We start from the raw sequence: 18,535 nt of genomic DNA on the forward strand, positions 1-18,535 counted from the left end.
TGTTGATCGGACATCTGTATCCATGTATCATCCGCCACACCACCTTCCACCTAGCATGAGGGTTCTTTGCCCCCACGAGGTCTGGCGGTCGCCTACCTTGTAGGGCGCGATATATCCCCCGTGCCGTCGTCTGGTAGTTCGATGCGGACGTAACTGTGTTCCAGGTAAAAGTGACTGAAGTAGCACAATGGCGAGTTATGTCTCGCGTTAAGGGACGGCGGAGCCATAGAGTCCAGCAGCAGACCAGTCAAACTGTCTGGACAGTGGCGCCACAGCTTAATGAGCGAGCTGACAATCTGGGCCACTGCTTTGTCGTGGACGTGGACTAGACCAAGACCCCCTCTGTCTGGGGGTAGGGTCAGCGATTCATAACTGATTTTGAAGAGATTGCCGATACTGACGTATGCTACATTGAAACGTCCCCTAAGAAAAATTATAAATGACTGTGCTTAAACTGACACACAATATTTTTAGCGCAACGCAATCTGACTTTCAAAAATCCCTACAAAGGAATGGCCCTGACTAACAATAACCTATACCTTTCATGAATCACTTACCTCACCAAAATCTTCGTTACTCGAGCTACTGCAATACAGCGAGCGCCACTACTGCCAGCTAAATAAAAGATTCTAACTACTGAAGGGACGGACTACTGATAGGCATAGTTAGCAAATGAAATATTTTGGTAGAGAACAAACAATTTATTTATATATATATATAATATATATATATCAGTTGATGACATCCAGTCTTACAAATTTACTGTCTCTGATGGACACACGTCCAGATCATCCGCTCTCAAAACTCCGCCATCTCTCTCCCCACGTCCACCACTGCTGGCGACTCACCTCCAACTGTGCAACGCTACGCGCTGTTACCGGCCAACTGCCCAACACTACAATAGAGAATTCCAACAATGCAAAACAGCCACAGACTGCACACAGCACAGTCAGTGATTTTCATACAGAGCGCTACATGGCGTTACCAACATAAAAACTTAAACAGCCTACTTACAACATATACTGCTAATATACGTCGACGCATCAGTAACAGTATTGGAAGCACATGTAGCATGCGTGATGCTAAGTAACTATTTAAGCTTATCCATTACGAACGTTTAAGAACGCGTGACTGTTTATTTATTATAAATACAGAAAACTGGAACCAGTCACCTTTTTGAAACGGATATTGGTTCCATGAACCGGTTTCGAACCATTTCAGGCTCATCTTCAGTTAGGGATTACATTGCTATTTCAAAGCGTAATGCTTGCTGCTGCCTCTGTGACAAGAAGACGGAACATGCTTTAATGCAATGCCTTGAGTATTTTTATATGCCGATTTGAATCGAAAATTTAATTTTTTCCTACTGTGATACTATGGGCGGCTTTGTCGCTAATATCCATCTTAGCCAATACTGCGCAGTAAGTACAAAATTTAATTTCGGTTGCAAATCGACATACACAACTGGCCATTAAAGTTGCTACACCACGAAGATGACGTGCTGCAGACGCGAAATTTAACCGACAGGAAGAAGATGATGTGATATGCAAATGATTAGCTTTTCAGAACATTCACACAAGATCGGCGCCGATGGCGACACCTACTCGTGCTCATATGAGGAAAGTTTCCAACCGATTTCTCATACGCAAACAGCAGTTGACCGGCATTTCCTGGTGAAACGTTGTTGTGACGCCTCGTGTAAGGAGGAGAAATGCGTACCATCACGTTTCCGACTTTGATAAAGGTCGGATTTAGCCTATCGCGATTGCGGTTTATCGTATCGCGACATTTTTGCTCGCGTTGGTCGAGATCCAATGACTGTTAGCAGAATATGGAATCGGTGGGTTTGGGAGGGTAATACGGAACGCCGTGCTGGATCCCAACGGCCTCGTATCAGTAGCAGTCGAGATGACAGGCATCTTATCCGCATGGCTGTAACGGATCGTGCAGCCACGTCTCGATCCCTGAGTCAACAGGTGGGGACGTTTGCAACACAATAACCATCTGCACGAACAGTTCGACGGCGTTTGCAGCAGCATGGACTATCAACTCGGAGACCACGGCTGCGGTTACCCTTGACGCTGCATCACAGACAGGAGTGCCTGCGATGGTGTACTCAACGACGAATCTGGGTGCACGACTGGCAAAATGTCATCCTTCGGATGAATTCAGGTTCTGTTTACAGCATCATGATGGTCGCATCCGTGTTTGCTGACATGGCGGTGAACGCACATTGGAAGCGTGTATTCGTCATCGCCATACTGGCGTGTCACCTGGCGTGATGGTGTGGGGTAGCAATGGTTACACGTCTCAGTCACCTCTTGTTCGCATTGACGGCACTTTGAACAGTGCACATTACATTTCAGATGTGTTACGACCAGTGGCTCTACCCTACATTCAATCCCTGCGAAACCCTACATTTCAGCAGGATAATGCACGACCATATGTTGCAGGTCCTGTACGGGCCTTTCTGGATACATAGAATGTTGACTGCTGCCCTGGCCAGCACATTCTCCAGATCTCTCACCAACTGAAAACGTCTGGTCAATGGTGGCCGAGCAACTAGCTAGTCACAATACGGCAGTCACTACTGTTGATGAACTGTGGTATCGTGTTGGAGCTGCATGGGCAGCTGTACCTGTACACGTCAGCCAAGCTCTGTTTGACTCAATGCCCAGGCGTATGAAGGCCGTTATTACGGGCAGAGGTGGTTGTTCAGGGTACTGATTTCTCAGGATCTATGCAATCAAATTGCGTGAAAATGTAATCACATGTCAGTTCTACTATAATATATTTGCCTAATGAATACCCTTTTATGATCTGCATTTCTTCTTGGTGTAGCAATTTTAATGGCCAGTAGTGTGTAAAGAACACTCAAGGCATGTTCCATTTTCGTGTCATGAGCCATCACCTATCATAATGCTTTGTAATAGCTATCTAACCTCACGTGCACTATTTGAAGATGAACCTGAAAAGGTTCGAAAACCGGTTCATGGAATAAATAGCTATTTCAAAAAAGTGACTAGTTGCAGTTTCCTCTTAGGTAACCATTGACGAAGTGCGTCATTTAAAAAATGTCAAGCCGTCGTAGACGAAGGTACGCGATCTTGACCCGAATTTCTTGCAGTAAGTTGTGGTAGTTAAGTGACACAATGCGCCGTATATCGTGAAACTCTACTCCGAGGCATTCGATAGTACAGGTAAGCTGTAGAGGATCGATGCACGCTGGGGCTAACACGACTCCCATTATCATGGCGACCCATTTGGTGATACTGAGACAGCTGCCGGCAGTCACACAGCATGCGTCAGTCGATTCTAATGCGTCGGATAGATCGTCAGCGATGGGGATCACGAGCACCAGGTTCTATATATACGCTGTACAGTGAATGTGACGCCACGTAACGTTAATCGTATGAGGCGTTGACCTAGGCCGCAGAGGAGCGGTTCCAGTGCCAGGCCGTAAGTAAGGCCGACAGGGGGCAGCCCTGACACGCCGATCTGGAAAGCGGAAGGGACTGCGTGACACACCCACTGACGAGCACTTTGGAGGTCGCCCTCTGGAGGAGGCGTATCACGATGTCTATGAATTGCTGGGAGTACTCCGTGTGTTGGAGAAGGGACATCAGGTTTACGTGATCCATCCGATCGCAAGCTTGGCTAAAACCCAGTGACTCCAGCGCTCCCGGGATATTGGGTGCCCTCGAAGGGGCTATTATGTTCAAATGGTTCAAATGGCTCTGACAACTATGGCACTCAACATCTGAGGTCATCAGTCCCCTAGAACTTAGAACTACTTAAACCTAACTAACCTAAGGACATCACAGACATCGATGCCCGAGGCAGGATTCGAACCTGCGACCGTAGCGGTCGCGCGGTTCCAGACTGTAGCGCCTAGATCCGCGCGGCCACATCGGCCGGCGGTTATTATGTCACGGAGTCGAAGCAGTGTTGTGTGTTTGTTATTGATGCCCACTGGGGAAGCCTGATTTGGTGAGATGAAATGAGGCACTGTCCGCCACATACGTGTCACCAACTGTTCAATATCTTCATGATGTAGCTGAGGACTGTACGCAGGCGGTAATTATGTACTCGTGCGTCACCTGTCTGTTTGTGGAGAGGTATAATCAAATCACTCCTTCGACGAAGGTTGCGATGGGCGGTACCGTGGGGGACATAAGCTCCCGACAGATGTGCGACAACTTGGAGCCAGTAATTACTGCAAAGTTATATGAAACTCCACAGTGAGTCCGTCGGAGGCAGGAGACTTATTTAACGCTTCTTTGCCTATAGCGTCTATAAGGTCTCTAGTTTCGTCTAATAATTCATTTTATTAGCCCTGTGGAACTGTGCCACAAACAAATCGTGAGAGGTCTCTCACCATCGTCTGGTCGGAGCTTTGAGCCCAATACAGTCGTGACTAATGGTCAAAGAAGGCTGCTCCAATACCACATTTTATGGTGAGACGGCAGCCGTCTGCTGTAGTGATGTTATGTATCAGCACCCTTCGTTGTTATTTACGTTCTCGAGTGACGAGGTATTGGTGGATCGTTCCAATGCTTTTCTGTCGTGCGTTCACGCTCGGATGATCGTCCCTTCTAGGTGGCGCATATGGGCCACGACCTGTGCCTTCGCACCGTGGATTGTCGTCTGTCGTTCCGGCATGGGCGGCAGGGAAGTAGATTCGCGAAGCACGGTGGACGGTGTAATGAAAGTCTAGGAAGCAACTCCAAGCCGCGATTTCGCAACTATATGTAATCAAGGTTCTTCGTAGGGCCTGCATGATGCAATGTAACCACCAACTGGTATAGCTAGGATGCGATGGGGGTTGGCGGACGTACCAACTCCATCTGTCCTCGATGGCGCGTCGATAACCGGAGAAGCGAGATGAACTTGGTTTAACTTCCAGAGATGTCGGCAGCCCCACGTCCGTTGGTGGCGTAGGCCTCGTGATCAGAAAAGGTTACAGACTACACCTCCGCGTCGCTCGCTGTAGCCGCTAGAGGATGGGAGACGTAAATCATATCAATGCTACTGGACGAGTGACTCATAAAAGATATGAATCCCCGCCGATTTCCACGGACATGTTCCCATTTATCTACCAGCTGGAGGTCGCTGATGAGCGCTCAAAGTTCGGAATACAGTGAATAGCGCGGCAGCTGACCAGCTGATGCTTGAGCGCCTGGATGCTATTGAAATCGCCCCCTAGAACGAAGCCATAGTGACTGCACTGAAAGAGCGATGCTACACCTTCCGCGAAGAAGAGCCATTGTTCACGATGTCGATTCGTTCCTGAAGAGGCGTACACACTGATAAACTGAACGCCTAGCACCGTTATGTCTATACCTGTAGCGCCTGGGAGATACGATTCATTGTCTGCTTCGAGACCCTCAGTGAGTACAACATCGACAATGATGTTAGATAGCGAGGCGAGTGACACACGAACCGTGTAACCGTACATAGCGTCCACGTATCCCTCTTGGAGAAAGACAATGTTGATGTCTGGTGCACTGAACATGTCTTGGAGCAGCGACAGTTTCGTACGTGTCAGAAAGGTGTTAACGTTGATGGTCGCTACAGACCACCTCCTGCACGGTGGGGGGGATCGCCGTCATCATCGCCGTAAATACCGTGGCCTGTCGTCTGCAGGCTATGTCCCCACCAGCTGAGATGTGTGAAAAGCCACCTCTCCCTTTATTCATAATCTTCATTGTCGTCTCCCCAAGGTCTGAAAATTAACCATGGTTGTGACGGGATACCTACGAGCTGGGTTACCAAAGTTGAAATGCAGTCATTTCCTGCTGTGCATCGGTGAGAGGTGCAGTCTCCATCATCTGTTCGCCCGAGGAACTGGAAAGGGCTGGATAGAAGGCAGAGAGAGCAACGGGTGAGGACAGTTTTCCTGTGTCGTCGGTCATCCAGTCGTCAACCAGGGTAGACGTCTGTAGGAGGCAGTCATTTGAGGGTGTACTCTATCGTCGCTTTTCGTGTTTCCTTAGTGACCTCCTACTCTGGACGTGGGTTTCCGTGTCTGAATGGCTGCGTAATTCTTTCACTGCATCCTCTTCAGAGAGAAAAGCATAGGTAGGAAAACCTTCGTGTCGAGTTCCATTCTCTCATTCGAGTCTCCCTGGAAAGTTAATGTGCGACCTCCCTCAATCTGTCACGACTGTGGCATGGTGTCAGACAATTGTAAACTTGCCACTGTTGTGCAGGAGCACGTTCCCCGTCTTCCATGTGGTCCACTGTCTCTCATGATGGTCGACAATGTCACTCCTGCATAATTGATGGGAAGAACCGTAACTGTACGGAGTGGTGCCGAGTCACCTAATAAGATCTGTATGAAGAAAAAAAAAAAGTGACCCGTGGTCTAGGCGCAGTCCGCTGTTAGCAGCTGTGGGGCAAGGTCGTCGTGCCTGTGTCCCGCTTGTTTGCGTATCGCGAGCGCGAGTGTTTACTATTTACCTTCCGCTGCGGCGAGTGTCACGCGTCCGTGTCTCGGTATTGCCATGGCGCACTCGTAGCACAAGTCCACAATTAAGATCACATTTCAAGCGGACTACGCAAAACCTCGAGCATTTGAAATTAAACGTTTCATCCGGGAAGAATTTCATATTGCACCTCAAGACATCACTGGGATCCACTTTTCTAAAACACAAAGTGTCGTATACATAAGACTGATCAATGAAGAGGGGTGCACTGATGTTGCGTGCCGACACACTCATGGACTTAAATTTAAGCATCCTGATGGCCACATAGGAACTGTAACGATTGACCACGTTGGATTAAGCCTTCGTAGTTCGACGGTCTTCGAGCTGCCATTCGAAGTCCCGCCAGATGTTGTGATGACAGCTTTCAAACCGTACGGCAACGTGCTAGGCCACCTGGCTGAAAAATGGCAAACGTTTGAGACATAGACCGTCCTAAACGGAGTGCGACAAATTAAGATTGCACTGACGAAGCAAGTGCCATCCTACTTAGTAATTGGCGGCTGCAGAGCCATTGTCATGTACGACGGTACAACCGCGTAATTGCGCCGGCTGTGGCCAGGAAGGACATGTCCGATCGGCCTGTATTCAACGCCGACTGACTCAGACACCGGTTGGTGAAGTTCCATCCACGGCGACTCCTACTTCACTCCCCATTACGTATGCAGCGCTGCAACCGCCACGGCTGTTCCTGTCCAGGATCGCAACTCCATAGTGCAGTCAATGATAGATGACGGTGTGGCGGACAACATATCCCCCTCCACGACGTCATCGGCAGACTTGCCTCAATTGTGCCACCGACCTAAAGGGAAGATGGAAGTAGAAACAGAAATTGTCCCGACTTCCGCCTTCCAACAAATGGAGACCGCATCAGACGATTGCCGCCCGCACTCTGACACAGAGAAACATGTCCGAAAACAACGGTCCCCCCGAAAACGCAAGAAACGGCGCCATACGCCATCCGATGATTGCCTGCTCCGGATGTGTGACCCGGACGAACATCCGGCGTCGGACGACACTTAGGGATCTACTACCACAACTCACCCTTCCCGTCACGATGCTACGGCGAGTACAGTTTCTGAGCCTCGGACTGACAACACCACTTCTGCTACTGAACTTGCGCGCGAGCGCTCTACTGCCAGCACTAATCAACAGTTACCAATTGCTGCATCTGATTCTTGGGCGGATGATGTCGAGGATGAGCCACAGCACCCGGAGGATGCCGAGGGCAGATATGCTCCCTCGGCTGTATCCAGCACCGACCAACCACGGTGACTACGGCTGTATGGTCAATCTATGTGGGGCCGCCCCTGCCGCGCACACCTGGCCTCCTAAACAACCCGGTTGCCGACCTGGCTGACCAAACATACCGTCTAGCAACGATTAACCTCAACAACATACGTGCCCGTCATAACCTAGCGATGCTACAGAATCTGCTCAAAGCAGCAGACATTGCGCTCCTTCAAGAGGTGTATGTCGCAGACTTCAAGGAACCCTATGGCTACAAGACTTGGCTTTCACATGCGTTGGCCAATGGCAGTGTTGTGGCGATCCTCCTCCGCAAAGGTATACCCGCAGAAGTACCCTGACGCAAGAGGCATGGCTCTTACTATCCAAGGAGTCAAACTTATTAGCATCTATGCACCGTCAGGATCTGGTCGGCGTCGCAAACGATCCACCTTTTTCGCTCATACAATCACGCCCCTCTTCATGGGCTGTCAAGACGCCTTGATATTCGGAGGGGACTTCAACTGTAGCCAAGCAGCTAAGGATCAGTTACCACATCATTCTCCCTGCACAGAACTTGCGACAATTATAAATAATCTCCAATTGGAGGACTGGTGGAAACATGTTTGTGGTGATCGGCCCGGATTTACTCACTACACCAGCCATTCCTCCAGCCGCAGCGACCGGATTTACATCTCGCGCTCTATAGCTGTGGAGACGAGAGCTGCCGAAGTTTGGCCCACAGGGTTTTCTGACCACAAGGCCTACATCTGCGTCATTACCCTCGGTCGCCAAAAGGTATGGCACAGCCATGGAACCCACCTAGCCTCACAGAGGTGATCGCCGAAGTCTCTCAACTCACTTATGGCACGATCTCTCCGACAGCGATGGCGGATTTGACTGCAGATGTAACGGAAGAGGAAATCATTGAAGCAATACAGGCGGGGGCTGCTCATAAGTCCCCCGGAACTGATGGCCTTCCTCTGGAATTTTACCGGACATATCAACAATTGCTGGCACCAGCATGGACTGATATTTGCCGCGATCTTATGTCTCCCATGACGCAGATCCCTGGGACGTTCCTAGAAGGACTGATTGTGCCCATACACAAAACACGAGGCGGATCCAGGATCAGTGATTATCGCCCCTTGACCTTACTCAACAGTGACTTGAAGATTTTCACCTAGCTTCTGGCGGCACCCCTAAAGCGATCGCCAGGCATCGTTAGTTGGTGACCATAATATTCAGACTGCACTGTGCCGATATCGAGATATGATCGCGCTAGCCAAAGCTCGCCACCTGCCAGGAATTTTGGCCTAACTCGACTTTAGCCATGCCTTTGACATAGTCGACCACACATTTTTGATGGAGGTACTGCAACACATGGGGTATCCGGACATCATAGTTAAGGTACTGATGCGTCTCCTACGCGGCGCGACATCCAAGCTGTTATGTAATGGCCGTCTCACGCCGCCGGTACAGATCCAGCGATCGGTGCGACAAGGCTGCCCTCTTTCGGCGATATTGTACGCCCTCGTCTTGGAACCACTCCTCTGCGGCCTCCGACAACGCCTAACTGGGATGTGGGCACACTTTTTGCTGCACTGCCTATGCGGATGATCTGGTACTCCTTCTTCGCAGTAATGACGATGTTCGTGCAGCACTAGCGTGGGTGGCGACCTATGGCGCGGCATCGGGGAGCAATCTCAATCTCCACAAATCGCACGCCATGTCTATAGGCAGAGGTCTACCCGACGAGAGCGTCGCACCACTACGAATCAGTGACACAAGCCGCTGTCTTGGCATTGGAGTCACATCTAACATGAAGCGTTCAACAGCCCTTAACTACAGGCGTTTATAGAATCAGATGAGAGCAGGAATAAGTGACCACCGTCTTAGACATCTAGACCTCCTGCAACGGACGCGATATGCTAACGTTTATTTGGCGTCACATATCTCCCATTTTGCATAGATACTCCCGATACCTCCTACTCACCGCATTTTGGCGGTTTTGGGATCCTTTGTTAATACGGGCATGTTATTTAAGATTCCTTACGAGTCCCTAACCCTCCCGAGGAGCACAGGGGGTTTAGGCCTTTGTCATGTTCAGAACACAGCGAAGGCCCTGTTCGTCAGCTGTGAACTGCAACTGTGGCGACGAAGTCCGACATGTCTGAAGGCCTTACGACCAACCTCACTCGCGCCCCATGTGATGATATCGGACATCCCAGCACCTTTCTTCTACATTAGCCAATTCTTCCTTGAATTAAGCTACATTCGTACCGCACTACTACCCACACGCTTGATGATGACGAGGGCGATATATGCTGCCATGCAAATGAATAGGACGTCGAATGTGATTGAAAGCAAACACCCCACTAGAAAATGGCGTGCTGTGTGGCAGGCAGTGAATGCCACCACCCTTGATACTGACGTGAAATCTGCATGGTACATAACTGTTAATGAGATACAGTTGTACTAGTCCCGCCTACATCACATCCACCTCGCCGATTCACCCTTTTGTGCCACATGTCAAGTGACTGACACGGTGAACATCGTTTAGAATGCGGGTCGGCAAAGGACCTTTGGTATTTGGTGCGCCAGATATTGGCTTTTCTCACACTCACGACTCCCGACAGGATAACTACTCGATCGCTTCTTTTCCCCGATGAGATGTATTTCCCAAGAGCAAAAACGAACTCTGTGACGTTGGTTAGCGGCCACGCTGTTCACTACCTATTCGGTAATGGCGAAAAGACAGTACCCGATTTTTGGTATTACTCGACGAATGACATTGTGCGATCGTCAAGAACCCTAAATACAGGCAATATTTTTCTAATTTTCTTTGGAGCGCATTCCATAATCCGCCTCATAGCTGGGTAATCGATGACATGAGAAGATAACCATAGCACCTGTTTCCAGTTCCTTTTTTTTATGAGATTGAACAAACAACGGAAACAACACAGCAACGAGACCACAGCCATTGAAAAATTCGCAGCCGGCTATAGTATGGAGCATCGTTATGTCGTAACAGGAAGACTTCCTATTATTCTGTTCATGTAGCCGAAGAGGAACGGCTTTCCTTTATCCATCTGGAAAAAAAGCGTAGTGTCAACGTCTTCGGTCCTGAGTTCGAATCCCGCCGCTGCTTAAACTTTGATTAATAATCAGCACTGTCGGCCGAAGACTTCCGGCATAAGAAGTCAGCCTCATTCCGCCAACGGTCTTGCCAAAGAGGGTGGAGGAGCGGACAGAGGTTCAGTGCACTCTCTTGTCCTAGGGGTGTGAAACTGCCCCTAAAGGCGTATGAATCAGTAATGATCAACGGCATGAGGATGCAGAAGGAAATGGAAACCACTACATTAAAGACACGTAACGTGTATCCATAGGACATGTGGCCTGTAGTTGAAGAAGTGTCATTATGATCTCTCCATTGGCAAAATATTCCGGAATAGTACCCCATTCGGGTCTCCTGGAGGGGTCTGCCAAGGGGGAGATTACGATGAGAAAAGGATTGGATAATCAACGAAATAATAACATTCTAAGAGTCAGGGCTTGGAATGTCAGAAGCATGAACGTGGTAGGGAAACTAGAAAATCTGAGAAGAGAAATGCAAAGGCTCAGTATAGATATAGTAGGTGTCAGTGAAGTGAAGTGGAAAGAAGGCAAGGATTTCTGATCAGATGAGTATAGAGTAATATCAATAGCAGCAGAAAATGGTATAACGGCAGTAGGATTCGTTATGAATAGGAAGGTAGGGCAGAGAGTGTGTTACTTTGAACAGTTCAGTGACAGGGTTGTTCTTATCAGAATCGACAACAAACCAACTCCGACAATGATAGTTCCAATATACATGCCGACGTCGCAAGCTGAAGATGAAGAGATAGAAAAAGTGTATGAGGATATTGAAAGGGTGATACAGTATGTAAAGGGGGATGAAAATCTAATAGTCATGAGGGACTGGAATACACTTGTAGGGGAAGGAGTAGAAGAATAGGTTACAGAAAAATATGGGCTTGGGACAAGGAATGAGGAGAAAGACTAATTGAGTTCTGTAGCAGGTTTCAGCAAGTAACATGGAATGCTCTGTTCAATAACCACAAGAGGAAGAGGTGTATTTGGAAAAGGCCGGGTGATATGGGAAGATTTCAGTTAGATTACATCATAGTCAGACATAGATTACGAAATCAGATACTGGATTATAAGGCGTATCCAGGAGCAGATGTAGACTCAGATCACAATATAGTAGTGATGAAAAGTAGGCTAAAGCTTAAGACATTAGACAGGAAGAATCGATACGCCAAGAAGTGGGGTACAGAAGTACTAAGGAATGACGAGATACGCTTGAAGTTCTCTAAGGCTATAGATAAAGCAACAAGGAATAACTCAGTAGGCAGTACAGTTGAAGAGGAATGGACATCTCTAAAAAGGGCCATCACAGAAGTTGGGAAGGAAAACATAGGAACAAAGAAGGTAACTGCGAAGAAATCATGGGGAACAGAAGGAATGCTTCAGTTGATTAATGAAAGAAGGAAGTACAAAAATGTTCCAGGAAACTCAGGGATACAGACATACAAGACGCTGATGAATGAAATAACTAGGAACTGCAGGGAAGTTAAGATGAAATGACTGCAGGAAAAATGTGAAGACATCGGAAAAGAAACCATTGTCGGAAGGACAGACTCAGTTTACAGGAAAGTCAAAAACAACCTTCGGTCACGTTAAAAGCAGGGGTGATAACAGTAAGAGTGCAACGGGAAATCCACTGTTAAATGCAGAGGAGAGAGCGGATATGTGGAAAGAATACATTGAAAGCCTCTATGAGGGGGAAAATTTGTCTGATGTGATAGAAGAAGAAGAAACAGGAGTCGATTTAGAAGAGATAGGGGATCCGGTAGAGGAATCATAATGTAAAAGAGCTTTGGAGGACTTAAGATCAAATAAAGCAGAAGGAATAGATAACATTCCACCAGAATTTCTAAAATAGTTGGGGGAAGTGGCAACAAAACGACTATTCACATTGGTGTGTACAACGTATGAGTCTGGCGACATATCATCTGACTTTCGGAAATGCATCATCCACACAATTCCGAAAATGGCAAGAGCTGACAAGTGCGAGAATTATCGCACATCAGCCGAGCAGCTCATTCATCCAAGTTGCTTACAAAAATAATATACAGAAAAATGGAAAAGAAAATTGAGGACGCGCTAGATGACGATCAGTTTGGCAGTAGGAAAGGTAAAGGCACGAGAGAGGCAATTCTGACGTTGAGGTTAATAATGGAAGCACGACTAAAGAAAATTCAAGACACGTTCATAGGATCTGTCGACATGGAAAAAGCGTTCGACAATGTAAAATGGTGCAACATGTTCGAAATCCTGAGAATAGTAGGGGTAAGCTATATGGAGAGACGTGTCATATACAAGATGTACAACAGCCAAGAGGGAATAATAAGAGTGGACGACCAAGAAAGAGTGTAAGACAAGGATGTAGCCTTTCGCCTCTACTGCTCAATCTGTACATCGAGGAAGCAATGATGGAAATAAAAGAAAGGTTCAGGAGTGAAATTAAAATTCAAGATGAAAGGATATCAATGACACGATTCGCTGATGACATTGCTATCTTGAGTGAAAGTGAAGGATTACATGATCTGCTGAACGGAATGAACAGTCTAATGAGTACAGAATATTTTGAGAGTAAATCGAAGAAAGACGAAGGTAATGAGAAGTAGTAGAAATGAGAACAGCGAAAATTTAACATCAGGATTGATGGTCACGTAGTGGATGAAGTTGAGGAATTCTGCTACCTAGGCAGTAAAATAACCAATGACGGACGGAGCAAGGAGGACATCAAAAGCAGACTTGCTATGGCAAAACGGGCATTCCTGGCCAAGAGAAGTCTACTAATATCAAATATCGACCTTAATTTGAGAAAGAAATTTCTGAAAATGTACGTCTGGAGTACAGCATTGTATGGCAGTGAAACACTGCCTATGGGAAAACTGGAACAGAAGAGACTCGAAGCATTTGAGATGTGGTGCTACAGGTGAATGTTGAACATTAGGTGGACTGATGAGGTAAGGAATGAGGAGATTCTGCGCAGAGTCGGAGAAGAAAGGAATATGCGGAAAAAACTGATAAAAAGAAGGGACAGGATTACAAGACATCTGTTAAGACATGAGGGAAAGACTTTCATGGTACTAGAGGGAGCTGTAGAGGACAAAAACTGTAGAGGAAGACAGAGATTGGAATACATCCAGCAAATAATTGAGGACATAGGTTTCAAGTGCTATTCTTAGATGAAGAGGTTAGCACGGGAGAGGAATTCGTGGTGGACCGCATCAAACCAGTCAGTAGACTGATGACCAAAGAACAAGCAAAGCTGATGTTCAGTACACTCCGAACGTACATGAGCTTCCTGGCCGCAATTGGAACAAGTACATGGCTGTCTGTTGTATTCACGACTGCCCGACATTCGCCTATGACTAGGTGGGGTTTTTCAGTTCTTATTTGTCGTACGCCATTGAAGACTGGGTAAATTTCAAAGGTGTTTCGTTTTCTGTCACATGGCTACTGCCATCCCATATAGTAAGAAAGCCGCGCTGACTACATCTGGCGACACTTTAAGTGGGAGTTCAAAGAATCGTAGAGTGCGTAAACCCAGTCCCATGTGGTCGACAGTATCCACCTCGATGTGGCTACTGGAGGGTTTGAACGTTATAATGTTCGTACATCTGCTCACAACAGCGTTACATGTCGTCTTAGTCACCATATTGAGGTAGATGCAAACAATGTGCTCTGTGAGCCATGCCTGGCTCGTGTTCCCACCATCATGTATTTAACACCCTGTTTTTAACGTACTTCCACCTCACTACGTTAATTTTAATTACTACTGCATGGGTGCTTATTTAAATATAAGATTGAAAATACTTTTTAAATTTTTCGTAGCTGTATGTCCGATTACGCTGTTTCGTAATCGGTTGGCCCTGACTAGTATTATTACACTATCTGACTGCAAAGAACAACAACAAGAATGAAATGAAATTTTTCGTTGACACAATTAATTAATTAAGTCCCCAGCAACTATGAAACCTACGAAACCAAAGCATAAGTATAACTGTTCTGTATGTGGAAGTATGACTCAACACACATCTGGCACGGTTCTTCTTCAACAAGACAAGAATTTTTTTATACCAATTTTACTGACGTGATAAAAGAAAATTACAAATACTATAATTGCTCAAGGAAAGTAGAATTACACTCTAATACAAGAACAGACGCCAGATGCTTTGTTGACTGAACCTGTAATGACGCATTATTTAGGACACTAAAATAAAAACAAACTGAGTTAATTACCTCATTTATATTGATAAAAATCATTCTAATCCTTACATTATATCTCAACCAGAACCCTCCAATATCACATCTCAGCAAGCACTGCCTAATAGCACATCTCAACAAACACTCTCTGCTACAACATCTCAGCACAGACTACCCCGAGTCCTCGACAGGCACTGACTACGACGAGCTCTCTCCAAGCACTGACTTCTACGAGTTCTTAACAGGCACTGACTAGTACGTGCTCTCGACAAGCACTGACTTCTACGAGTTCTTAACAGTCACTGCGGAGGCGGCTTAATAATACTCTTTGGCGCAATCTCTGGCGCAGTGGCTCAGTGTAGCCACCTTTCATATGCCCCTCCTCCACAGGCCAGAATTTGATGGTATTTTTGCCAGCATTGGTGGTGAAAATACCACCAAATTCGTCCAGAAAAATACAGACAAAAATAAAAGATAATATTAATACCTAAATATCACATAATTAGTTAAAATTTTGGCTTTGCACTGACCTTTCAATAACCTAATATATGAAATACAGTAAGCAATACAACTTCTTTTCATACATGTGACTTTACATAATAGTTTGCACAATACACAAAAAATCAGTTTATACAAATGTTCACATAAAATACTTTTAATTATTCAAAAAAAAAAAAAAAACAAATATTTGATAATTCCAGCCCAGCAATGGTCAACAGTTGCAGACACCAACAAGTGACATCGTTTCAGCAGAAGCAGTCCATCAGTTGCACCCAGCAATGTTGAGCAGGTGCAGACACCGACAAGTGACATCATTTCAGTAGAAGCAGTCCATCAGTTGCACCCAGCAATGTTGAGCAGGTGCAGACACCAACAAGTGATATCATTTTAGTAGAAGCAGTCCATCAGTTGCACCCAGCAATGTTGAGCAGGTGCAGACACCAACAAGTGACATCATTTCAGTAGAAGCAGTTCCATCTGTGGCACCTAGTAAAATTGAAGAGGTACACACAGCAACAAGTCACATTAGTTCAGTAGAAGCAGTCCATCAGTGGGACCCAGCAATGTTGAGTAGGTGCAGACATCGGCAAGTGACATCATTTCCATAGAAGTAGCTTCATCTGTGCACCCAGTAATGTTGAGCAGGTGCAGACACCAACAAGTGACTTCATTTCAGTAGAAGCAGTTCCATTAGTTGCACCCAGCAATGTTGAGCAGGTGCAGACACTAACAAGTGACATCATTTTAGTAGAAGCAGTCCATCAGTTGCACCCAGCAAAGTTGAGCAGGTGCAGACACCAACAAGTGACATCATTTTAGTAGAAGCAGTCCATCAGTTGCACCCAGCAATGTTGAGCAGGTGCAGACACCAACAAATGACATCATTTTAGTAGAAGCAGTCCATCAGTTGCACCCAGCAATGTTGAGCAGGTGCAGACACCAACAAGTGACATCATTTTAGTAGAAGCAGTTCTAACAGTGGCACCCAGCAATGTGGAGTAGGTGCAGACAGCAAGAAGTGACTTCATTTCCATACAAGTAATCCATCAGTTGCACCTAGCAATGATGAGCAGGTCCAGAGAGCAGTCCATGATATTCATTATCACTGATCACACAGTTCATCAGCAGAAATTAATCATTCCTAAGTGTCACACATTATGTTGAAAAAGTGCAGGTAACAGTTCATAATATTTACCATCACTAATCAGACAGTTCAGGCATGAACAATAGTTTGAATGCACATACAAATGCTTTTACACTAAACATACAAATCATAACAAACACACAAATGATGTCAGATAATTTTCATAATAACTATTACAAATACTCAAATATCAGTAAACCTATAATATTTATGGGTGTCAGTGCAAGCCACTACAAACAAATAAAATAATATTTACGAGATAGGTGGGTAGGATTAGGAAAGGAAAACACACAAAACACACTCATTCATCTTTCATCCACATTAAGTACTACTGTGTAATTGAATGGTGTTAACTGTGTAAATGTAATTCTGTCAAAATCTGATGTTCATCATGTGTATCAAGTAGTAGTGGCAGCAATGTATAACAGTCAATAATAGTTAGGTCAACGTCATAGTCATCATGTCAAGACCAATGTTTGCCTAGCCAGATCAAATGTACTGTTGTTGAACAACTGTCAGTGTCCCAAGATATGCAAATACTTCCTCTCTTCAAAAAAAGTATATACCGCTTAGTGATTTAACAAAGTGTGTGTATAGACTATCTTCCTTCTACTTTAGTGTTCTAGTCTGCTATCTTCATCCTCCTTGTTCCATAAGACCAACAAAAAAAAAAAAAAATGTAACCACCAAAACTCCAATAATCATCAACTTCACACAATCTCAATAATACCTCTTCAATACGTCGATACATATAAACCTTATTGCCAATATATGCTCCTCACTTACTTTACCTCTTATCCACCAAAACTCCAATAATCATCAACTTCACACAATCTCAATAATACCTCAATAATACCTCTTCAATGCGTCGATACATATAAACCTTATTACCAATATCATTTCACTTCCATAACAACTCTTTCCTCTAGTCAGTCTCCTCGAACAAGTACAGATAAAATCCTAATGCAAACCTCATCATCCCATACAATCCGGAGACACATTGTCAACACACAACCTCTGTGTAATCCATCTGAGCCAAATCTTCTACTCATTATGAATTATAAACAAAAGAAATGCATACATGACCTCTAACAGACTTAGTTCGAATAACTCTCAGTAATTAAGTACGATTACGGAATGTGAATGATCACAATATTTCACAGTGTGTACACCACTTCAAGAATTATGGCAGAAGCAAACATGTGGAGTATTTCTTGTATCAAGTGTCACTTCCTATTTCAGTTGCTCACGAAAAATGCAGTGTAATAACTGTTAATGGTCTAAACCTAGTAATGGTATGTCATGTCGTTAGCTTCCTTCCTATTAGCATACAGTTATACAGTATCCATAAAACCTCCAGCTCATGTGACTTCTATGAAGTTTCTTGTACTAATGTCGTTCGTCGAATTATAGCAGTTCATTTTCTTTTCTTAAAAATATAAGGCACTGAGCGTAAGCAAAACAAGCAATAGCGAGTAAATATACCAGTAGAGAACAGAATGTCAAAAAGTGGATGCAGCACAAATCCTACAACGAGGCTCTGCCAAGCGAACAATCTGTAACCTATACCATAGTGTAACCTAAACTCTATATTCGTACACTGTACATCAGCATTTCTATACACCAAATTAAAGAGTAGTTATGACAACAACAGATATGTATAAATATGCAATCAATACGCAAAGCAGTAAACATATGTTATCTAACATAATAAACAGGTCATTAGCCTCATATCAGCATAAGCAAATAAATGTTCTTATGTCATCTTAATAAGTAAACATGAAGGCGCAAGCAGATAAATCACAAAGTATAACTTACATACCTAAACACATCAGCACAATAATCAGGTGACAATTAT

The sequence above is a fragment of the Schistocerca americana genome, chromosome 3 (genome assembly GCF_021461395.2).
Source record: "Schistocerca americana isolate TAMUIC-IGC-003095 chromosome 3, iqSchAmer2.1, whole genome shotgun sequence".
NCBI lineage: Eukaryota > Metazoa > Arthropoda > Insecta > Orthoptera > Acrididae > Schistocerca > Schistocerca americana.